Source organism: Delphinapterus leucas, chromosome 6, assembly GCF_059928025.1.
Source record: "Delphinapterus leucas isolate spDelLeu-1000000601 "Yukka" chromosome 6, BTC_Dleu_Yukka2, whole genome shotgun sequence".
NCBI lineage: Eukaryota > Metazoa > Chordata > Mammalia > Artiodactyla > Monodontidae > Delphinapterus > Delphinapterus leucas.
This window is the reverse complement of record NC_143134.1, coordinates 15,116,958-15,138,411: the sequence shown is the minus strand read 5'-3', so window position 1 is coordinate 15,138,411 and position 21,454 is coordinate 15,116,958. Positions and strand designations below refer to the sequence as shown.

Here is a 21,454-nt window from a genome sequence, read left to right as displayed (position 1 = left end):
GAAAAATGGCCAGAGGACATATACAGTAAATGTACAGAAAAAACTATAGAAGGCCAACAGATACTATAAGATGCTCAGCAAAGAGCTATGTATCTTCCCGACTGGCAAAGGTGGCGGCAGGGTTGGAAAGTTTTCAGCTGGGGTTAGACGTGTAGAGAAAACAGACGCTAACGCTGGTGAATACCCAGCGGTAGGTATGACCCAAACTCTAGCAAGTCTAACTGCATGCCCTTTGACTCAGCAGTTTGACATTTAGAAATGTATCCCACAAGCCTCAAGACGAAAGACACCGGTATACGGGTGTTCACTAAACATTCTTGGTGTTCGCAAAAGACCGGAAAGAAAGCATCTAATAACATTAACTGTAACAGCTGTGGTAAATGCTTAAATAATAGAATACAAAAGCAGCCATTAAGAAATGAACTAGTTGAAGTGAATCACACTGTACTGATAAAAAAGACCAAAACAGACAGTAAGTGAAGGGGAGCAAAGCAGCAGGTGAGTCATGGCAAGTGTGAGCCCATCAAGGGCTCAACGTACATGTTTATCCCTGTCATTCGTGCAAAACATTGAGAAAAACATACACAAGTCCCAAGAAACTGCTGATTTTCACTATATAGCCGGCTTATTTTTAAAATGAGCATGTTACATATATATATATATATTTTTTTAAAATGAGTATGTTATATTTGTGGGTTTTTTAAAGGAAAAATAATAGCTGGTGCTACCAAAGACCCGGAGCCACCCACCTGAAAGAACACTTGTTCTGATGAGCCCCCAAATGCTCTGTTTCCGATCAGGTGCCCTCTCCCCAGTGACTTCCTGCTCAGAATGCTTAACCCTCCCATTTTCAGTGACTCATGGGGAAGCTGATGCTCACGTGACCCTGTGTCAGGAGCCTCCAAACTGTTAGGAAACGTCTTGCCATATCCGCGTGTGGCAGGAGGGGCGACAGAGCTGTCTGGGGCCTCTTTTAAAAGTCTTCTGGGCAGAGACGCAAAGCAGAGGGTTCCTTTATATCGACACCCTGACTTAGCCCCGGCATCTTAACACTGCCCCAAGATGGGAAGTGTGCTCCCCACAAGGGGGCGTCCGGACCCACCAGGCAGGGGGAGGCCTGGCTGACGGGCACGTCAGAATCGCACCTGGGAGGGTCGCCACCCTAGGCTCTCACCACTACCTGTCCAGCTGTCAGGAACGTGGCAGGGTCCTCAGGAAATCAGAGGCCATCCGCGCAGAACACTCCCCGTGCGTCAAACAGGAGCGTCCCCAGGGCCCCCTGCGGGCTTAGCCGGCCGCTCACGTGGAGCGTGGGGCCCCTCCACGCAACCGGACTGCACAGATCTCTGGTTTCTAGAATTCCCTGGCGGTCCAGTGGTTAGCTCTTGGCGCTTTCACTGCCGAGGGCCTGGGTTCGATCCCTGGCCACCCCTGGTCCGGGAACTGGTATCCCGCAAGCTGCATGGCACAGCCAAAAAAAAGACGAAAGGATTCTCTGGTTTCGCGGGGGCGGGGAACGTGGGCAGCTCCCATTTGGTTCTCAGTTGCCGTGCTGACAACTGCCCCACGGCCCACCCTCCTTTCCTGCTCCACGGCTCCTGTCAACTGTTCTCCCTGCTCATCCCTGGCTTCAGTGAGAACCGGGCCCGTGAGCCTGGGGTCAGGGTGCAGTATGAACCACCACTCCAGTCTGGTCATGGGGCCTTCCCTGCAGCCGCAGCCCGCCCGCCCGCCAGGGCCACAGCATCACAGGAGAGCATCTGGGCTGGAGTTCAAGTGGTCAACAGCCGCGGGAGCCGCTGGAGAGGATGACAGTGGGCCTGGATTCCGCTTACTTCCCAACTGTGTACCCGCCTTCACTGAGCCTCAGTCTCACCACCTGTGAAATGGGGCTGGTGGGCACTCGTGTCCCCGGGTGGAAGTTCAGAGGGAAAGGAGGGTGCCTGCCAGTCAGAAGGCAGCAGAGACCCCACCCTTCTCCTCCTCCCTGTCTCCTCTCCTCTCCCCACTTGCAGTCCGTGCCAGACAAGTCCAGTTCACTCAAACCCGCCCAAAATACCTCCACGTCACAAAGAGCCCCAATTAAAACTGAGATTTTAACTCCAATCAATCTCCAAGCGGACCTCTCCTTCTAAGGGTCCGGGGGTTGCTGAGATCCCAGAGAATACGGAATCAGATTTCTCCTCCTGTGGGGACAGACAGATACCCCTGCATTCCAGTGGACACCACCTCTTGCTTTCTGTCCCCATCCACATGCATCCTGAAACAGGACAAACTAAGTACAAATGGTTTAAAGCATGGGCTGTGCTGTTACAAAGCCAGTCACCATCCCACTCGTGGCCTCAGCATGAAACACCAGCAGCTTCCACTTCCCCTCTTTTGAACAAACACTTCCCTTTTCTCAATTCTGTGGCGGTTCTTCCCCCCTTAAAAACCAGAGAGAAAGGACAGAAAGTCCTTACTGTGAGGGAAAAGGGCCCCAAACAGGATTAGGACACCTGCAAGTCACCAGATCCCCATCAGGGTGGGGACGGGAGGAAGGGCGGCTGTGGGCAGATGTGACTTGCAGCCCTCAGTCAGCTTACTTCCTGGGAAGACCTTGGGCTCTATTACACCCTCTGGCCCTTTTCCAAGCTACTCTCTGGCTTTAAAAAAGGGGCTCTCGGGCTTCCCTGGTGGCACAGTGGTTGAGAGTCCGCCTGCCGATGCAGGGGACACGGCTTCGTGCCCCAGTCCGGGAGGATCCCACATGCCGTGGAGCGGCGGGGCCCGTGAGCCATGGCAGCTGAGCCTGCGTGTCCAGAGCCTGTGCTCCGCAACGGGAGAGACCACAACAGTGAGAGCAAAAAAAAAAAAAAAAAAAAGGGTGGGGGGGCTCTGTCACTTCTCTCCGCTCCAAATGCTTAGAGCACTTGACTGTTTATATGAAAGCACATTCCGCTCGAGCTCCGCAGAATGTTGTCCTGGACAAACTAGGGCCTGCGTCCAGGTGACGCTGTGAGCCTCCCGTAAGAACAGAGCTGCTCCCCACACCACGCTGAATCCAGTCCTGGGACCACCATGGGCCTTGGAGCTCAGGAAGGAGAGAAATGAACACAGGCGCCCTGACATCCCAGGGACACACAGCCAAGCTTTTTTTTTTTTTTTACATCTCTATTACAGTATAATTGCTTTACAATACTTTGCTAGTTTCTGCCTTATAACAAAGTGAATCACTTATACATACACATATGTTCCCATATCTCTTCCCTCTTGCGTCTCCCTCCCTCCCACCCTCCCTATCCCACCCCTCCAGGCGGTCGCAAAGCACAGAGCTGATCTCCCTGTGCTATGCGGCTGCTTCCCACTAGCTATCTACCTTACGTTTGGTAGTGTATATATGTCCATGCCACTCTCTCACTCTGTCCCAGCTTACCCTTCCCCTTCCCCATATCTTCAAGTCCATTCTCTAGTAGATCTGTATCTTTATTCCTGTCTCACCCCTAGGTTCTTTGTGACATTTTTTTTAAATTCCATATATATGTGTTAGCATACGTTATTTGTCTTTCTCTTTCTGACTTACTTCACTCTGTATGACAGACTCTAGGTCTATCTACCTCATTACAAATAACTCAATTTCGTTTCTTTTTATGCCTGAGTAATATTCCATTGTATATATGTGCCACATCTTCTTTATCCATTCATCTGTTGATGGACACTTAGGTTGCTTCCATCTCTGTGCTACTGTAAACAGAGCTGCAATGGACATTTTGATACATGACTCTTTTTGAATTATGGTTTTCTCAGGGTATGTGCCCAGTAGTGGGATTGCTGGGTCATAGGGTAGTTCTATTTGTAGTTTTTTAAGGAACCTCCATACTGTTCTCCACGGTGGCTGTACCAATTCACATTCCCACCAGCAGTGCAAGAGGGTTCCCTTTTCTCCACACCCTCTCCAGCATTTATTGTTTCTAGATTTTTTGATGATGGCCATTCTGACTGGTGTGAGATATCTCATTGTAGTTTTGATTTGCATTTCTCTAATGATTAATGATGTTGAGCAGTCTTTCATGTGTTTGTTGGCAGTCTGTACATCTTCTTTGGAGAAATGTCTATTTAGGTCTTCTGCCCATTTTTGGATGGGGTTGTTTCGTTTTTTGTTATTGAGCTGCATGAGCTGCTTATACATTTTGGAGATTAATCCTTTGTCAGCTGCTTCATTTGCAACTATTTTCTCCCATTCTGAGGGTTGTCTTTTGGTCTTGTTCATGGTTTCCTTTGCTGTGCAAAAGCTGTGAAGTTTCATTAGGTCCCATTTCTTTATTTTTGTTTTTATTTCTATTTTTCTAGGAGGTGGGTCAAAAAGGATCTTGCTGTGATTTATGTCATAGAGTGTTCTGCCTATGTTTTCCTCTAAGGGTTTGATAGTTTCTGGCCTTACATTTAGGTCTTTAATCCATTTTGAGCTTATTTTTGTGTATGGTGTTAGGGAGTGATCTAATCTCATACTTTTACATGTACCTGTCCAGTTTACCCAGCAGCACTTATTGAAGAGGCTGTCCTTCCTCCACTGTACATTCCTGCCTCCTTTATCAAAGATAAAGTGATCATATGTGCGTGGGTTTATGTCTGGGCTTTCTATCCTGTTCCTTTGATCTGCCTTTCTGTTTTTGTACCAGTACCATACTGTCGTGATTACTGTAGCTTTGTAGTGTAGTGTGAAGTCAGGGAGCCTGATTCCTCCAGCTCCGTTTTTCGTTCTCAAGACCGCTTTGGCTATTCGGGGTCTTTTGTGTTTCCATACAAATTGTGAAATATTTTGTTCTAGTTCTGCGAAAAATGCCAGTGGTAGTTTGATAGGGATTGCATTGAAGCTGTAGATTGCTTTGGGTAGTAGAGTCATTTTCACAATGTTGATTCTTCCAATCCAAGAACATGGTATAGCTCTCCATCTATTTGTATCATCTTTAATTTCTTTCATCAGTTTCTTATAACTTCCTGCATACATGTCTTTTGTCTCCTTAGGTAGATTTATTCCTAGATATTTTATTCTTTTTGTTGCAATGGTAAATGGGAGTGTTTTCTTGATTTTACTTTCAGATTTTTCATCATTATTGTATAGGAATGCCAGACATTTCTGTGCATTACCAAATTCATTGATTAGCTCTAGTAGTTTTCTGGTAGCATCTTTAGGATTCTCTATGTATAGTATCATGTCATCTGCAGACAGTGACAACTTTACTACTTTTCTGATTTGGATTCCTTTTATTTCCTTTTCTTCTCTGATTGCTGTGGCTAAAACTTCCAAAACTATGTTGAATAAGAATGGTGAGGGAGGAGAAGATGGCGGAAGAGTAAGATGCGGAGACTACCTTCCTTCCCACAGATACACCAGAAATACATCTACACGTGGAACAACTCCTACAGAACACCTACTGAGTGCTGGCAGAAGACCTCAGACCTCCCAAAAGGCAAGAAACTCCCCACGTACCTGGGTAGGGCAAAAGAAAAAATAAAAAACAGAGACAAAAGAATAGGGACGGGACCTGGACGGGACCTGCACCAGTGGGAGGGAGCTGTGAAGGAGGAAAGGTTTCCACACACTAGGAAGCTCCTTCACAGGTGGAGACTACGGGTGGTGGAGGGGGGAGCTTCGGAGCCGCGGAGGAGAGCGCAGCAACAGGGGTGCGGAGGGCAACGCGGGGAGATTCCCACACAGAGGATCTGTGCCGACCGGCACTCACCAGGCCGAGAGGCTTGTCTGCTCACCCACCGTGGCGGGCGGGGCTGCAAGCTGAGGCTTGGCTTTGGACGGAGCGCAAGGAGAGGACTGCGGTTGGCGGCGTGAACACAGCCTGAAGGGGCTAGTGCACCACGGCCAGCCGGAACGGAGTCCGGGAAAACGTCTGGAGCTGCTGAAGAGGCAGGAGACTTTTTCTTCCCTCTTTGTTTCCGCGAGGAGAGGGGATTAAGGGCGCCGCTTAAAGGAGCTCCACAGACGGGTGCGAGCCGCGGCTAAAAGCGCGGACCCCAGAGACGGGCAGGAGACGCTAAGGCTGCTGCTGCCGCCACCAAGAAGCCTGTGTGCGAGCACAGGTCACTCTCCACACCTCCCCTCCCGGGAGCCTGTGCAGCCCGCCACTGCCAGGGTCCCGGGATCCAGAGACAACTTCCCAGGGAGAATGCACAGCGGGCCTCAGGCTGGTGCAACATCACTCCGGCCTCTGCCACCGCAGGCTCACCCAGCAACCGTACCCCTCCCTGCCCCAGACCTGAGTGAGCCAGAGGCCCCAAATCAGCGGCTCCTTTAACCCCGTCCTGTCTGAGCGAAGAACAGACGCCCTCCGGCGACCTACACGCAGAGGCGGGGCCACATCCAAAGCTGAGCCCCTGGGAGCTGTGAGAACAAAGAATAGAAAGGGAAATCTCTCCCAGCAGCCTCAGGAGCAGCAGATTAAAGCTCCACAATCAACTTGATGTACCTGCATCTGTGGAATACCTGAATAGACAACGAATCATCCCAAATTGAGGAGGTGGACTTTGAGAGCAAGATTTATGACTTTTTCCCCTTTTCCTCTTTTTGTGAGTGTGTATGTGTATGCTTCTGTGTGAGATTTTGTCTGTATAGCTTTGCTTCCACCATTTGCTAGGGTTCTATACATCTGTTTTCTCTTTGTTTTAAATTTTTTTCTTAATAACTATTCTTTTAATAACTTTATTGTATTTTACTTTATTACATTTTACTTTATCTTCTTTCTTTTTTGCTTCCTTCCCTCCTTCCTTCCTTCCTCCCTCCCTCCTTTCCTTCCTTCCTTTCTTTCTACTTCTACTAATTCTGTTTTCCTACTTTTTCTCCCTTTTATTCTGAGCCGTGTGGATGAAAGGCTCTTGGTGCTGCAGCCAGGAGTTAGTGCTGTGCCTCTGAGGTGGGAGAGCCAACTTCAGGACACTGGTCCACAAGAGACCTCCCAGCTCCACATAATATGAAATGGAAAAAATCTCCCAGAGATCTCCATCTCAACGCCAGCACCCAGCTTCACTCAACGACCAGCAAGCTACAGTGCTGGACACCCTATGCCAAACAACTAGCAAAACAGGAACACAACCCCACACATTAGCAGAGAGGCTGCCTAAAATCGTAATAAGTCCACAGACACCCCCAAACACACCACCATACGTGGACCTGCCCACCAGAAAGACAAGATCCAGCCTCATCCACCAGAACACAGGCACTAGTACCCTCCACCAGGAAGCCTACACAACCCACTGAACCAACCTTAGCCACTGGGGACAGACACCAAAAACAACAGGAACGACAAACCTGCAGCCCGCAAAAACGAGACCCCAAACACAGTAAGATAAGCAAAATGAGAAGACAGAAAAACATACAGCAGATGAAGTAGCAACATAAAAACCCACAAGACCTAACAAATGAAGAGGAAATAGGCAGTCTATCTGAAAAAGAATTCAAAATAATGATAATAAAGATGATCCAAAATCTTGGAAATAGAATAGACAAAATGCAAGAAACACTTAACAAGGAACTAGAAGAGCTAAAGATGAAACAAGCAACGATGAACAACACAGTAACTGAAATTAAAAATACTCTAGATGGGATCAATAGCAGAATAACTGAGGCAGAAAAACGGATAAGTGACATGGAAGACAAAATAGTAGAAATAACTACTGCAGAGCACAATAAAGAAAAAAGAATGAAAAGAACTGAGGACAGTCTCAGAGACCTCTGGGACAACATTAAACGCACTAACATTCGAATTATAGGGGTTCCAGAAAAAGAAGAGAAAAAGAAAGGGACTGAGAAAATATCTGGAGAGATTATAGTGGAAGACTTCCCTAATATGGGAAAGGAAATAGTTAATCAAGTCCAGGAAGCACAGAGAGTCCCATACAGGATAAATTCAAGGAGAAATACACTAAGACACATATTAATCAAACTGTCAAAAATTAAATACAAAGAAAACATATTAAAAGCAGCAAAGGAAAAACAACAAATAACACACAAGGCAATCCCCATAAGGTTAACAGCTGATCTTTCAGCAGAAACGCTGCAAGCCACAAGGAACTGGCAGGACATATTTAAAGTGATGAAGGACAAAAAGCTGCAACCAAGATTACTCTACCCAACAAGGATCTCACTCAGATTTGATGGAGAAATTAAAACCTTTACAGACAAGCAAAAGCTGAGAGAGATCAGCACTGCCAAACCAGCTTTACAACAAATGCTAAAGGAACTTCTCTAGGCAAGAAACACAAGAGAAGGAAAAGACCTACAATAACGAACCCCAATTTAGAAAATGCGAATAGGAACATACATATCGATAATTACCTTAAATGTAAATGGACTAAATGCTCCCACCAAAAGACACAGATTGGCTGAATGGATACAAAAACAAGACCCTTATATATGCTGTCTACAAGAGACCCACTTCAGACCCAGAGACACATACAGACTCAAAGTAAGGGGATGAAAAAAGATATTCCATGCAAATAGAAACCAAAAGAAAGCTGGAGTAGCAATTCTCATATCAGACAAAATAGACTTTAAAATAAAGACTATTAGAAGAGACAAAGAAGGACACTACATAATGATCAACGGATCGAGCCAAGAAGAAGACATAACAATTGTAAATATTTATGCCCCCAACATAGGAGCACCTCAATACATAAGGCAAATACTAACAGCCATAAAAAGGGAAATTGACAGTAACACATTCATAGTAGGGGACTTTAACACCCCACTTTCACCAATGGACAGATCATTCAAGAGGAAAGTAAATAAGGAAACACAAGCTTTATAAGATACGTTAAATAAGATGGACTTAATTGATATTTACAGGACATTCCATCCAAAAACAACAGAATACACATTTTTCTCAAGTGCTCATGGAACATTCTCCAGGATAGATCATATCTTGGGTCACAAATCAAGCCTTGGTAAATTTAAGAAAATTGAAATTGTATCAAGTATCTTTTCCGAACACAACGCTATGAGACTAGATATCAATTACAGGAAAAGATGTATAGAAAATACAAATAAATGGAGGCTAAACAATACACTACATAATAACGAAGTGATCACTGAAGAAATCAAAGAGGAAATTTAAAAATACCTAGAAACAAATGACAAAGGGGACATGACGACCCAAAACCTATGGAATGCAGCAAAAGCAGTTCTACGACAGAAGTTTATAGCAATACAAGCCCACCTTAAAAAACAGGAAACATTTCGAATAAACAACCTAAACTTGTACATAAAGCAATTAGAGAAGGAAGAACAAAAAACCCCCAAGGTTAGCAGAACGAAAGAAGTCATAAAAATCAGAACAGAAATATATAAAAAACAAATGAAGGAAATGACAGCAAAGATCAATAAAACTAAAAGCTAGCTCTTTGAGAAGATAAACAAAATAGATAAACCATTAGCCAGATTCATCAAGAAAAAAAGGGACAAGACTCAAATCAATAGAATTTGAAATGAAAAAGGAGAAGTGAAAGCTGACACTGCAGAAATACAAAATATCAAGAGAGATTACTACAAGCAACTCTATACCAATAAAATGGACAAAGTGGAAAACATGGACAAATTCTTAGAAATGCACAACCTGCCAAGACTGAATCAGGAAGAAATAGAAAATATGAACAGAGCAATCACAAGCACTGAAATTGAAACTGTGATTAAAACTCTTACAACAGAAAAAAGTCCAGGACCAAAGTGCTTCAAAGGCGAATTCTATCAAACATTCAGAGAAGAGCTAACACCTATCCTTCTCAAACTCTTCGAAAATATAGCAGAGGGAGGAAGACGCCCAAACTCATTCTACGAGGCCACCATCACCTTGATACCACAACCAGACAAGGATGTCACAAAGAAAGGAAACTACAGGCCAATATCACTGATGAACACAGATGCAAAAGTCCTCAACAAAATACTAGCAAACAGAATCCAACAGCACATTAAAAGGATCATACACCATGACCAAGTGGGGTTTATTCCAGGAATGCAAGGATTCTTCAATATACGCAAATCAACCAATGTGATACACCATATTAACAGAATGAAGGAAAAAAACCATATGATCATCTCAATAGAGGCACAGAAACCTTTCGACAAAATTCAACACCCATTTATGAAAAAAACCCTGCAGAAAGTAGGCATAGAGGGAACTCTCCTCAACGTAATAAAGGCCATATATGACAAACCCACAGCCAACATCGTCCTCAATGGTGAAGAACTGAAACCATTTCTGCTAAGATCAGGAACAAGACAACTTTGCCCACTCTCACCACTCTTATTCAACACAGTTTTGGAAGTTTTCGCCACAGCAATCAGAGAAGAAAAGGAAATAAAAGGAATCCAAATCGGAAAAGGAGAAGTAGAGCTGTCGCTTTCTGCAGATGACATGATACTATACATAGAGAACCCTAAAGATGCTACCAGAAAACTACTAGAGCTGATCAATGAATTTGGTGAAGTAGCAGGATACAAAATTAACACACAGAAACCTCTGGCATTCCTATACACTAATGATGAAAACTCTGACAGTGAAATCAAGGAAACACTCCCATTTACCATTGCAACAAAAAGAATAAAATATCTAGGAATAAACCTACCTGAGGAGACGAAAGACCTGTAGGCAGAAAATTATAAGACACTGATGAAAGAAATTAAAGATGATACAAATAGATGGAGAGCTATACCATGTTCTTGGATTGGAAGAATCAACATTGTGAAAATGACTCTACTACCCAAAGCAATCTACAGCTTCAATGCAATCCCTATCAAACTACCACCGGCATTTTTTGCAGAACTAGAACAAAATATTTCACAATTTGTATGGAAACACAAAAGACCCCGAATAACCAAAGCGGTCTTGAGAACGAAAAACGGAGCTGGAGGAATCAGGCTCCCTGACTTCACACTACACTACAAAGCTACAGTAATCACGACAGTATGGTACTGGCACAAAAACAGAAAGGCAGATCAAAGGAACAGGATAGAAAGCCCAGACATAAACCCACGCACATATGGTCACCTTACTTTTAATAAAGGAGGCAGGAATGTACAGTGGAGAAAGGACAGCCTCTTCAGTAAGTGGTGCCGGGAAAACTGGACAGGTACATGTAAAAGTCTGAGATTAGATCACTCCCTAACACCATACACAAAAATGAGCGCAAAATGGATTAACGGCCTAAATGTAAGGCCAGAAACTATCAAACTCTTAGAGGAAAACATAGGCAGAACACTCTATGACATAAATCACAGCAAGATCCTTTTTGACCCACCTCCTAGAGAAATGGAAATAAAAACAATAATAAACAAATGGGACCGAATGAAACTTCAAAGCTTTTGCACAGCAAAGGAAACCATAAACAAGACCCAAAGACAACCCTCAGAATGGGAGAAAATATTTGCAAATGAAGCAACCGACAAAGGATTAACCTCCAAAACGTATGAGCAGCTCATGCAGCTCAATAACAAAAAAACAAACAACCCCATCCAAAAATGGGCAGAAGGCCTAAATAGACATTTCTCCAAAGAAGACATACAGACTGCCAACAAACACACCAAAGACTGCTCAACATCATTAATCATTAGAGAAATGCAAACCAAAACTACAATGAGATATCATCTCACACCAGTCAGAATGGCCATCATCAAAAAATCTAGAAACAATAAATGCTGGAGAGGGTGGGGAGAGAAGGGAACCCTCTTGCACTGCTGGTGGGAATGTAAATTGATACAGCCACCGTGGAGAACAGTATGGAGGTTCCTTTAAAAACTACAAACAGAACTACCCTATGACCCAGCAATGCCACTACTGGGCATATACCCTGAGAAAACCGTAATTCGAAAAGAGTCACGTACCGAAATGTTCACTGCAGCTCTACTTACAATAGCCCGCAGATGGAAACAACCTAAGTGTCCATCACCGGATGAATGGATAAAGAAGATGTGGCACATCTACACAATGGAATATTACTCAGGCATAAAAAGAAACGAAACTGAGCCGTTTGTAATGACGTGGATAGACCTAGAGTCCGTCATACAGAGTGAACTAAGTCAGAAAGAGAGAGACAAATACCGTATGCTGACACATATATATGGAATTTAAGAAAAAAAAAATGTCATGAAGAACCCAGGGGTAAGACGGGAGTAAAGACACAGACCTCCTAGAGAATGGACTTAGATATGGGGAGGGGGAAGGGTAAGCTGTGACAAAGTGAGAGAGAGGCATGCACATATATACACTACCAAACGTAAGGTAGATAGCTAGTGGGAAGCAGCCGCATGGCACACGGAGATCAGCTCGGTACTTGGTGACCGCCTCGAGGGGTGGGACAGGGAGGGTGGGAGGGAGGGAGACGCAAGACGGAAGAGATATGGTAACATATGTATATGTATAACTGATTCACTTTGTTACAAAGCAGAAACTAATACACCATTGTAAAGCAATTATACTCCAATAAAGATGAAAAATAACACATTTAGAAAGCAGCTAACACCTATCCTTCTCAAACTCTTCCAAAATATAGCAGAGGGAGGAAGACGCCCAAACTCATTCTACAAGGCCACCATCACCTTGATACCACAACCAGACAAGGATGTCACAAAGACAGGAAACTACAGGCCAATATCGCTGATGAACACAGATGCAAAAGTCCTCAACAAAATACTAGCAAACAGAATCCAACAGCACATTAAAAGGATCATACACCATGACCAAGTGGGGTTTATTCCAGGAATGCAAGGATTCTTCAATATACGCAAATCAACCAATGTGATACAGCATATTAACAGAATGAAGGAAGAAAACCATATGATCATCTCAATAGAGGCACAGAAAGCTTTCAACAAAATTCAACACCCATTTATGAAAAAAACCCTGCAGAAAGTAGGCATAGAGGGAACTCTCCTCAACGTAATAAAGGCCATATATGACAAACCCACAGCCAACATCGTCCTCAATGGTGAAGAACTGAAACCATTTCCGCTAAGATCAGGAACAAGACAACTTTGCCCACTCTCACCACTCTTATTCAACACAGTTTTGGAAGTTTTCGCGACAGCAATCAGAGAAGAAAAGGAAATAAAAGGAATCCAAATCCGAAAAGGAGAAGTAGAGCTGTCACTTTCTGCAGATGACATGATACTATACATAGAGAACCCTAAAGATGCTACCAGAAAACTACTAGAGCTGATCAATGAATTTGGTGAAGTAGCAGGATACAAAATTAACGCACAGAAACCTCTGGCATTCCTATACACTAATGATGAAAACTCTGACAGTGAAATCAAGGAAACACTCCCATTTACCATTGCAACAAAAAGAATAAAATATCTAGGAATAAACCTACCTGAGGAGACGAAAGACCTGTAGGCAGAAAATTATAAGACACTGATGAAAGAAATTAAAGATGATACAAATAGACGGAGAGCTATACCATGTTCTTGGATTGGAAGAATCAACATGGTGAAAATGACTCTACTACCCAAAGCAATCTACAGCTTCAATGCAATCCCTATCAAACTACCACCGGCATTTTTCGCAGAACTAGAACAAAATATTTCACAATTTGTATGGAAACACAAAAGACCCCGAATAGCCAAAGCGGTCTTGAGAACGAAAAACGGAGCTGGAGGAATCAGGCTCCCTGACTTCACACTACACTACAAAGCTACAGTAATCACGACAGTATGGTACTGGCACAAAAACAGAAAGACAGATCAAAGGAACAGGATAGAAAGCCCAGACATAAACCCACGCACATATGGTCACCTTACTTTTAATAAAGGAGGCAGGAATGTACAGTGGAGAAAGGACAGCCTCTTCAGTAAGTGGTGCCGGGAAAACTGGACAGGTACATGTAAAAGTCTGAGATTAGATCACTCCCTAACACCATGCACAAAAATGAGCGCAAAATGGATTAACGGCCTAAATGTAAGGCCAGAAACTATCAAACTCTTAGAGGAAAACATAGGCAGAACACTCTATGACATAAATCACAGCAAGATCCTTTTTGACCCACCTCCTAGAGAAATGGAAATAAAAACAATAATAAACAAATGGGACCGAATGAAACTTCAAAGCTTTTGCACAGCAAAGGAAACCATAAACAAGACCCAAAGACAACCCTCAGAATGGGAGAAAATATTTGCAAATGAAGCAACCGACAAAGGATTAACCTCCAAAACGTATGAGCAGCTCATGCAGCTCAATAACAAAAAAACAAACAACCCCATCCAAAAATGGGCAGAAGGCCTAAATAGACATTTCTCCAAAGAAGACATACAGACTGCCAACAAACACACCAAAGACTGCTCAACATCATTAATCATTAGAGAAATGCAAACCAAAACTACAATGAGATATCATCTCACACCAGTCAGAATGGCCATCATCAAAAAATCTAGAAACAATAAATGCTGGAGAGGGTGGGGAGAGAAGGGAACCCTCTTGCACTGCTGGTGGGAATGTAAATTGATACAGCCACCGTGGAGAACAGTATGGAGGTTCCTTTAAAAACTACAAACAGAACTACCCTATGACCCAGCAATGCCACTACTGGGCATATACCCTGAGAAAACCGTAATTCGAAAAGAGTCACGTACCGAAATGTTCACTGCAGCTCTACTTACAATAGCCCGCAGATGGAAACAACCTAAGTGTCCATCACCGGATGAATGGATAAAGAAGATGTGGCACATCTACACAATGGAATATTACTCAGGCATAAAAAGAAACGAAACTGAGCCGTTTGTAATGACGTGGATAGACCTAGAGTCCGTCATACAGAGTGAACTAAGTCAGAAAGAGAGAGACAAATACCGTATGCTGACACATATATATGGAATTTAAGAAAAAAAAAATGTCATGAAGAACCCAGGGGTAAGACGGGAGTAAAGACACAGACCTCCTAGAGAATGGACTTAGATATGGGGAGGGGGAAGGGTAAGCTGTGACAAAGTGAGAGAGAGGCATGCACATATATACACTACCAAACGTAAGGTAGATAGCTAGTGGGAAGCAGCCGCATGGCACACGGAGATCAGCTCGGTACTTGGTGACCGCCTCGAGGGGTGGGACAGGGAGGGTGGGAGGGAGGGAGACGCAAGACGGAAGAGATATGGTAACATATGTATATGTATAACTGATTCACTTTGTTACAAAGCAGAAACTAATACACCATTGTAAAGCAATTATACTCCAATAAAGATGAAAAATAACACATTTAGAAAGCAGCTAACACCTATCCTTCTCAAACTCTTCCAAAATATAGCAGAGGGAGGAAGACGCCCAAACTCATTCTACAAGGCCACCATCACCTTGATACCACAACCAGACAAGGATGTCACAAAGACAGGAAACTACAGGCCAATATCGCTGATGAACACAGATGCAAAAGTCCTCAACAAAATACTAGCAAACAGAATCCAACAGCACATTAAAAGGATCATACACCATGACCAAGTGGGGTTTATTCCAGGAATGCAAGGATTCTTCAATATACGCAAATCAACCAATGTGATACAGCATATTAACAGAATGAAGGAAGAAAACCATATGATCATCTCAATAGAGGCACAGAAAGCTTTCAACAAAATTCAACACCCATTTATGAAAAAAACCCTGCAGAAAGTAGGCATAGAGGGAACTCTCCTCAACGTAATAAAGGCCATATATGACAAACCCACAGCCAACATCGTCCTCAATGGTGAAGAACTGAAAGCATTTCCGCTAAGATCAGGAACAAGACAACTTTGCCCACTCTCACCACTCTTATTCAACACAGTTTTGGAAGTTTTCGCGACAGCAATCAGAGAAGAAAAGGAAATAAAAGGAATCCAAATCCGAAAAGGAGAAGTAGAGCTGTCACTTTCTGCAGATGACATGATACTATACATAGAGAACCCTAAAGATGCTACCAGAAAACTACTAGAGCTGATCAATGAATTTGGTGAAGTAGCAGGATACAAAATTAACGCACAGAAACCTCTGGCATTCCTATACACTAATGATGAAAACTCTGACAGTGAAATCAAGGAAACACTCCCATTTACCATTGCAACAAAAAGAATAAAATATCTAGGAATAAACCTACCTGAGGAGACGAAAGACCTGTAGGCAGAAAATTATAAGACACTGATGAAAGAAATTAAAGATGATACAAATAGACGGAGAGCTATACCATGTTCTTGGATTGGAAGAATCAACATGGTGAAAATGACTCTACTACCCAAAGCAATCTACAGCTTCAATGCAATCCCTATCAAACTACCACCGGCATTTTTCGCAGAACTAGAACAAAATATTTCACAATTTGTATGGAAACACAAAAGACCCCGAATAGCCAAAGCGGTCTTGAGAACGAAAAACGGAGCTGGAGGAATCAGGCTCCCTGACTTCACACTACACTACAAAGCTACAGTAATCACGACAGTATGGTACTGGCACAAAAACAGAAAGACAGATCAAAGGAACAGGATAGAAAGCCCAGACATAAACCCACGCACATATGGTCACCTTACTTTTAATAAAGGAGGCAGGAATGTACAGTGGAGAAAGGACAGCCTCTTCAGTAAGTGGTGCCGGGAAAACTGGACAGGTACATGTAAAAGTCTGAGATTAGATCACTCCCTAACACCATGCACAAAAATGAGCGCAAAATGGATTAACGGCCTAAATGTAAGGCCAGAAACTATCAAACTCTTAGAGGAAAACATAGGCAGAACACTCTATGACATAAATCACAGCAAGATCCTTTTTGACCCACCTCCTAGAGAAATGGAAATAAAAACAATAATAAACAAATGGGACCGAATGAAACTTCAAAGCTTTTGCACAGCAAAGGAAACCATAAACAAGACCCAAAGACAACCCTCAGAATGGGAGAAAATATTTGCAAATGAAGCAACCGACAAAGGATTAACCTCCAAAACGTATGAGCAGCTCATGCAGCTCAATAACAAAAAAACAAACAACCCCATCCAAAAATGGGCAGAAGGCCTAAATAGACATTTCTCCAAAGAAGACATACAGACTGCCAACAAACACACCAAAGACTGCTCAACATCATTAATCATTAGAGAAATGCAAACCAAAACTACAATGAGATATCATCTCACACCAGTCAGAATGGCCATCATCAAAAAATCTAGAAACAATAAATGCTGGAGAGGGTGGGGAGAGAAGGGAACCCTCTTGCACTGCTGGTGGGAATGTAAATTGATACAGCCACCGTGGAGAACAGTATGGAGGTTCCTTTAAAAACTACAAACAGAACTACCCTATGACCCAGCAATGCCACTACTAGGCATATACCCTGAGAAAACCGTAATTCGAAAAGAGTCACGTACCGAAATGTTCACTGCAGCTCTACTTACAATAGCCCGCAGATGGAAACAACCTAAGTGTCCATCACCGGATGAATGGATAAAGAAGATGTGGCACATCTACACAATGGAATATTACTCAGGCATAAAAAGAAACGAAACTGAGCCATTTGTAATGACGTGGATAGACCTAGAGTCTGTCATACAGAGTGAACTAAGTCAGAAAGAGAGAGACAAATACCGTATGCTGACACATATATATGGAATTTAAGAAAAAAAAAATGTCATGAAGAACCCAGGGGTAAGACGGGAGTAAAGACACAGACCTCCTAGAGAATGGACTTAGATATGGGGAGGGGGAAGGGTAAGCTGTGACAAAGTGAGAGAGAGGCATGCACATATATACACTACCAAACGTAAGGTAGATAGCTAGTGGGAAGCAGCCGCATGGCACACGGAGATCAGCTCGGTACTTGGTGACCGCCTCGAGGGGTGGGACAGGGAGGGTGGGAGGGAGGGAGACGCAAGAGGGAAGAGATATGCTAACATATGTATATGTATAACTGATTCACTTTGTTACAAAGCAGAAACTAACACACCATTGTAAAGCAATTATACTCCAATAAAGATGAAAAATAACACATTTAGAAAGCAGCTAACACCTATCCGTCTCAAACTCTTCCAAAATATAGCAGAGGGAGGAAGACGCCCAAACTCATTCTACGAGGCCACCATCACCTTGATACCACAACCAGACAAGGATGTCACAAAGAAAGGAAACTACAGGCCAATATCGCTGATGAACACAGATGCAAAAGTCCTCAACAAAATACTAGCAAACAGAATCCAACAGCACATTAAAAGGATCATACACCATGACCAAGTGGGGTTTATTCCAGGAATGCAAGGATTCTTCAATATACGCAAATCAACCAATGTGATACACCATATTAACAGAATGAAGGAAGAAAACCATATGATCATCTCAATAGAGGCACAGAAAGCTTTCGACAAAATTCAACACCCATTTATGAAAAAAACCCTGCAGAAAGTAGGCATAGAGGGAACTCTCCTCAACGTAATAAAGGCCATATATGACAAACCCACAGCCAACATCGTCCTCAATGGTGAAGAACTGAAACCATTTCCGCTAAGATCAGGAACAAGACAACTTTGCCCACTCTCACCACTCTTATTCAACACAGTTTTGGAAGTTTTCGCGACAGCAATCAGAGAAGAAAAGGAAATAAAAGGAATCCAAATCCGAAAAGGAAAAGTAGAGCTGTCACTTTCTGCAGATGACATGATACTATACATAGAGAACCCTAAAGATGCTACCAGAAAACTAGTAGAGCTGATCAATGAATTTGGTGAAGTAGCAGGATACAAAATTAACGCACAGAAACCTCTGGCATTCCTATACACTAATGATGAAAACTCTGCCAGTGAAATCAAGGAAACACTCCCATTTACCATTGCAACAAAAAGAATAAAATATCTAGGAATAAACCTACCTGAGGAGACGAAAGACCTGTAGGCAGAAAATTATAAGACACTGATGAAAGAAATTAAAGATGATACAAATAGATGGAGAGCTATACCATGTTCTTGGATTGGAAGAATCAACATGGTGAAAATGACTCTACTACCCAAAGCAATCTACAGCTTCAATGCAATCCCTATCAAACTACCACCGGCATTTTTCGCAGAACTAGAACAAAATATTTCACAATTTGTATGGAAACACAAAAGACCCCGAATAGCCAAAGCGGTCTTGAGAACGAAAAACGGAGCTGGAGGAATCAGGCTCCCTGACTTCACACTACACTACAAAGCTACAGTAATCATGACAGTATGGTACTGGCACAAAAACAGAAAGACAGATCAAAGGAACAGGATAGAAAGCCCAGACATAAACCCACGCACATATGGTCACCTTACTTTTAATAAAGGAGGCAGGAATGTACAGTGGAGAAAGGACAGCCTCTTCAGTAAGTGGTGCCGGGAAAACTGGACAGGTACATGTAAAAGTCTGAGATTAGATCACTCCCTAACACCATACACAAAAATGAGCGCAAAATGGATTAACGGCCTAAATGTAAGGCCAGAAACTATCAAACTCTTAGAGGAAAACATAGGCAGAACACTCTATGACATAAATCACAGCAAGATCCTTTTTGACCCACCTCCTAGAGAAATGGAAATAAAAACAATAATAAACAAATGGGACCGAATGAAACTTCAAAGCTTTTGCACAGCAAAGGAAACCATAAACAAGACCCAAAGACAACCCTCAGAATGGGAGAAAATATTTGCAAATGAAGCAACCGACAAAGGATTAACCTCCAAAACGTATGAGCAGCTCATGCAGCTCAATAACAAAAAAACAAACAACCCCATCCAAAAATGGGCAGAAGGCCTAAATAGACATTTCTCCAAAGAAGACATACAGACTGCCAACAAACACACCAAAGACTGCTCAACATCATTAATCATTAGAGAAATGCAAACCAAAACTACAATGAGATATCATCTCACACCAGTCAGAATGGCCATCATCAAAAAATCTAGAAACAATAAATGCTGGAGAGGGTGGGGAGAGAAGGGAACCCTCTTGCACTGCTGGTGGGAATGTAAATTGATACAGCCACCGTGGAGAACAGTATGGAGGTTCCTTTAAAAACTACAAACAGAACTACCCTATGACCCAGCAATGCCACTACTGGGCATATACCCTGAGAAAACCGTAATTCGAAAAGAGTCACGTACCGAAATGTTCACTGCAGCTCTACTTACAATAGCCCGCAGATGGAAACAACCTAAGTGTCCATCACCGGATGAATGGATAAAGAAGATGTGGCACATCTACACAATGGAATATTACTCAGGCATAAAAAGAAACGAAACTGAGCCATTTGTAATGACGTGGATAGACCTAGAGTCCGTCATACAGAGTGAACTAAGTCAGAAAGAGAGAGACAAATACCGTATGCTGACACATATATATGGAATTTAAGAAAAAAAAAATGTCATGAAGAACCCAGGGGTAAGACGGGAGTAAAGACACAGACCTCCTAGAGAATGGACTTAGATATGGGGAGGGGGAAGGGTAAGCTGTGACAAAGTGAGAGAGAGGCATGCACATATATACACTACCAAACGTAAGGTAGATAGCTAGTGGGAAGCAGCCGCGTGGCACACGGAGATCAGCTCGGTACTTGGTGACCGCCTCGAGGGGTGGGACAGGGAGGGTGGGAGGGAGGGAGACGCAAGAGGGAAGAGATATGCTAACATATGTATATGTATAACTGATTCACTTTGTTACAAAGCAGAAACTAATACACCATTGTAAAGCAATTATACTCCAATAAAGATGAAAAATAACACATTTAGAAAGCAGCTAACACCTATCCTTCTCAAACTCTTCCAAAATATACCAGAGGGAGGAAGACGCCCAAACTCATTCTACAAGGCCACCATCACCTTGATACCACAACCAGACAAGGATGTCACAAAGACAGGAAACTACAGGCCAATATCACTGATGAACACAGATGCAAAAGTCCTCAACAAAATACTAGCAAACAGAATCCAACAGCACATTAAAAGGATCATACACCATGACCAAGTGGGGTTTATTCCAAGAATGCAAGGATTCTTCAATATACGCAAATGAACCAATGTGATACAGCATATTAACAGAATGAAGGAAGAAAACCATATGATCATCTCAATAGAGGCACAGAAAGCTTTCGACAAAATTCAACACCCATTTATGAAAAAAACCCTGCAGAAAGTAGGCATAGAGGGAACTCTCCTCAACGTAATAAAGGCCATATATCACAAACCCACAGCCAACATCGTCCTCAATGGTGAAGAACTGAAACCATTTCCGCTAAGATCAGGAACAAGACAACTTTGCCCACTCTCACCACTCTTATTCAACACAGTTTTGGAGTTTTCGCGACAGCAATCAGAGAAGAAAAGGAAATAAAAGGAATCCAAATCCGAAAAGGAAAAGTAGAGCTGTCACTTTCTGCAGATGACATGATACTATACATAGAGAACCCTAAAGATGCTACCAGAAAACTACTAGAGCTGATCAATGAATTTGGTGAAGTA

General features: G+C 43.0%; 1 protein-coding gene across 4 annotated transcripts in view; it reads right to left on the bottom strand.

Annotated features, from left to right (window-relative positions):
• Window positions 1-21,454, bottom strand: part of CTSB (cathepsin B) — an 89,223-nt gene that overhangs the window by 10,196 nt on the left and 57,573 nt on the right. The window contains exon 1 of one of the 4 annotated variants that reach the window (XM_089912737.1): window positions 750-774. The exons of the other annotated variants lie outside the window; for them this stretch is intronic. The gene's annotated coding sequence lies outside the window, so the exon portion shown is untranslated. Of the gene's footprint in view, window positions 1-749; window positions 775-21,454 lie in introns of those variants that run through there. 4 annotated transcript variants of the gene reach the window in all.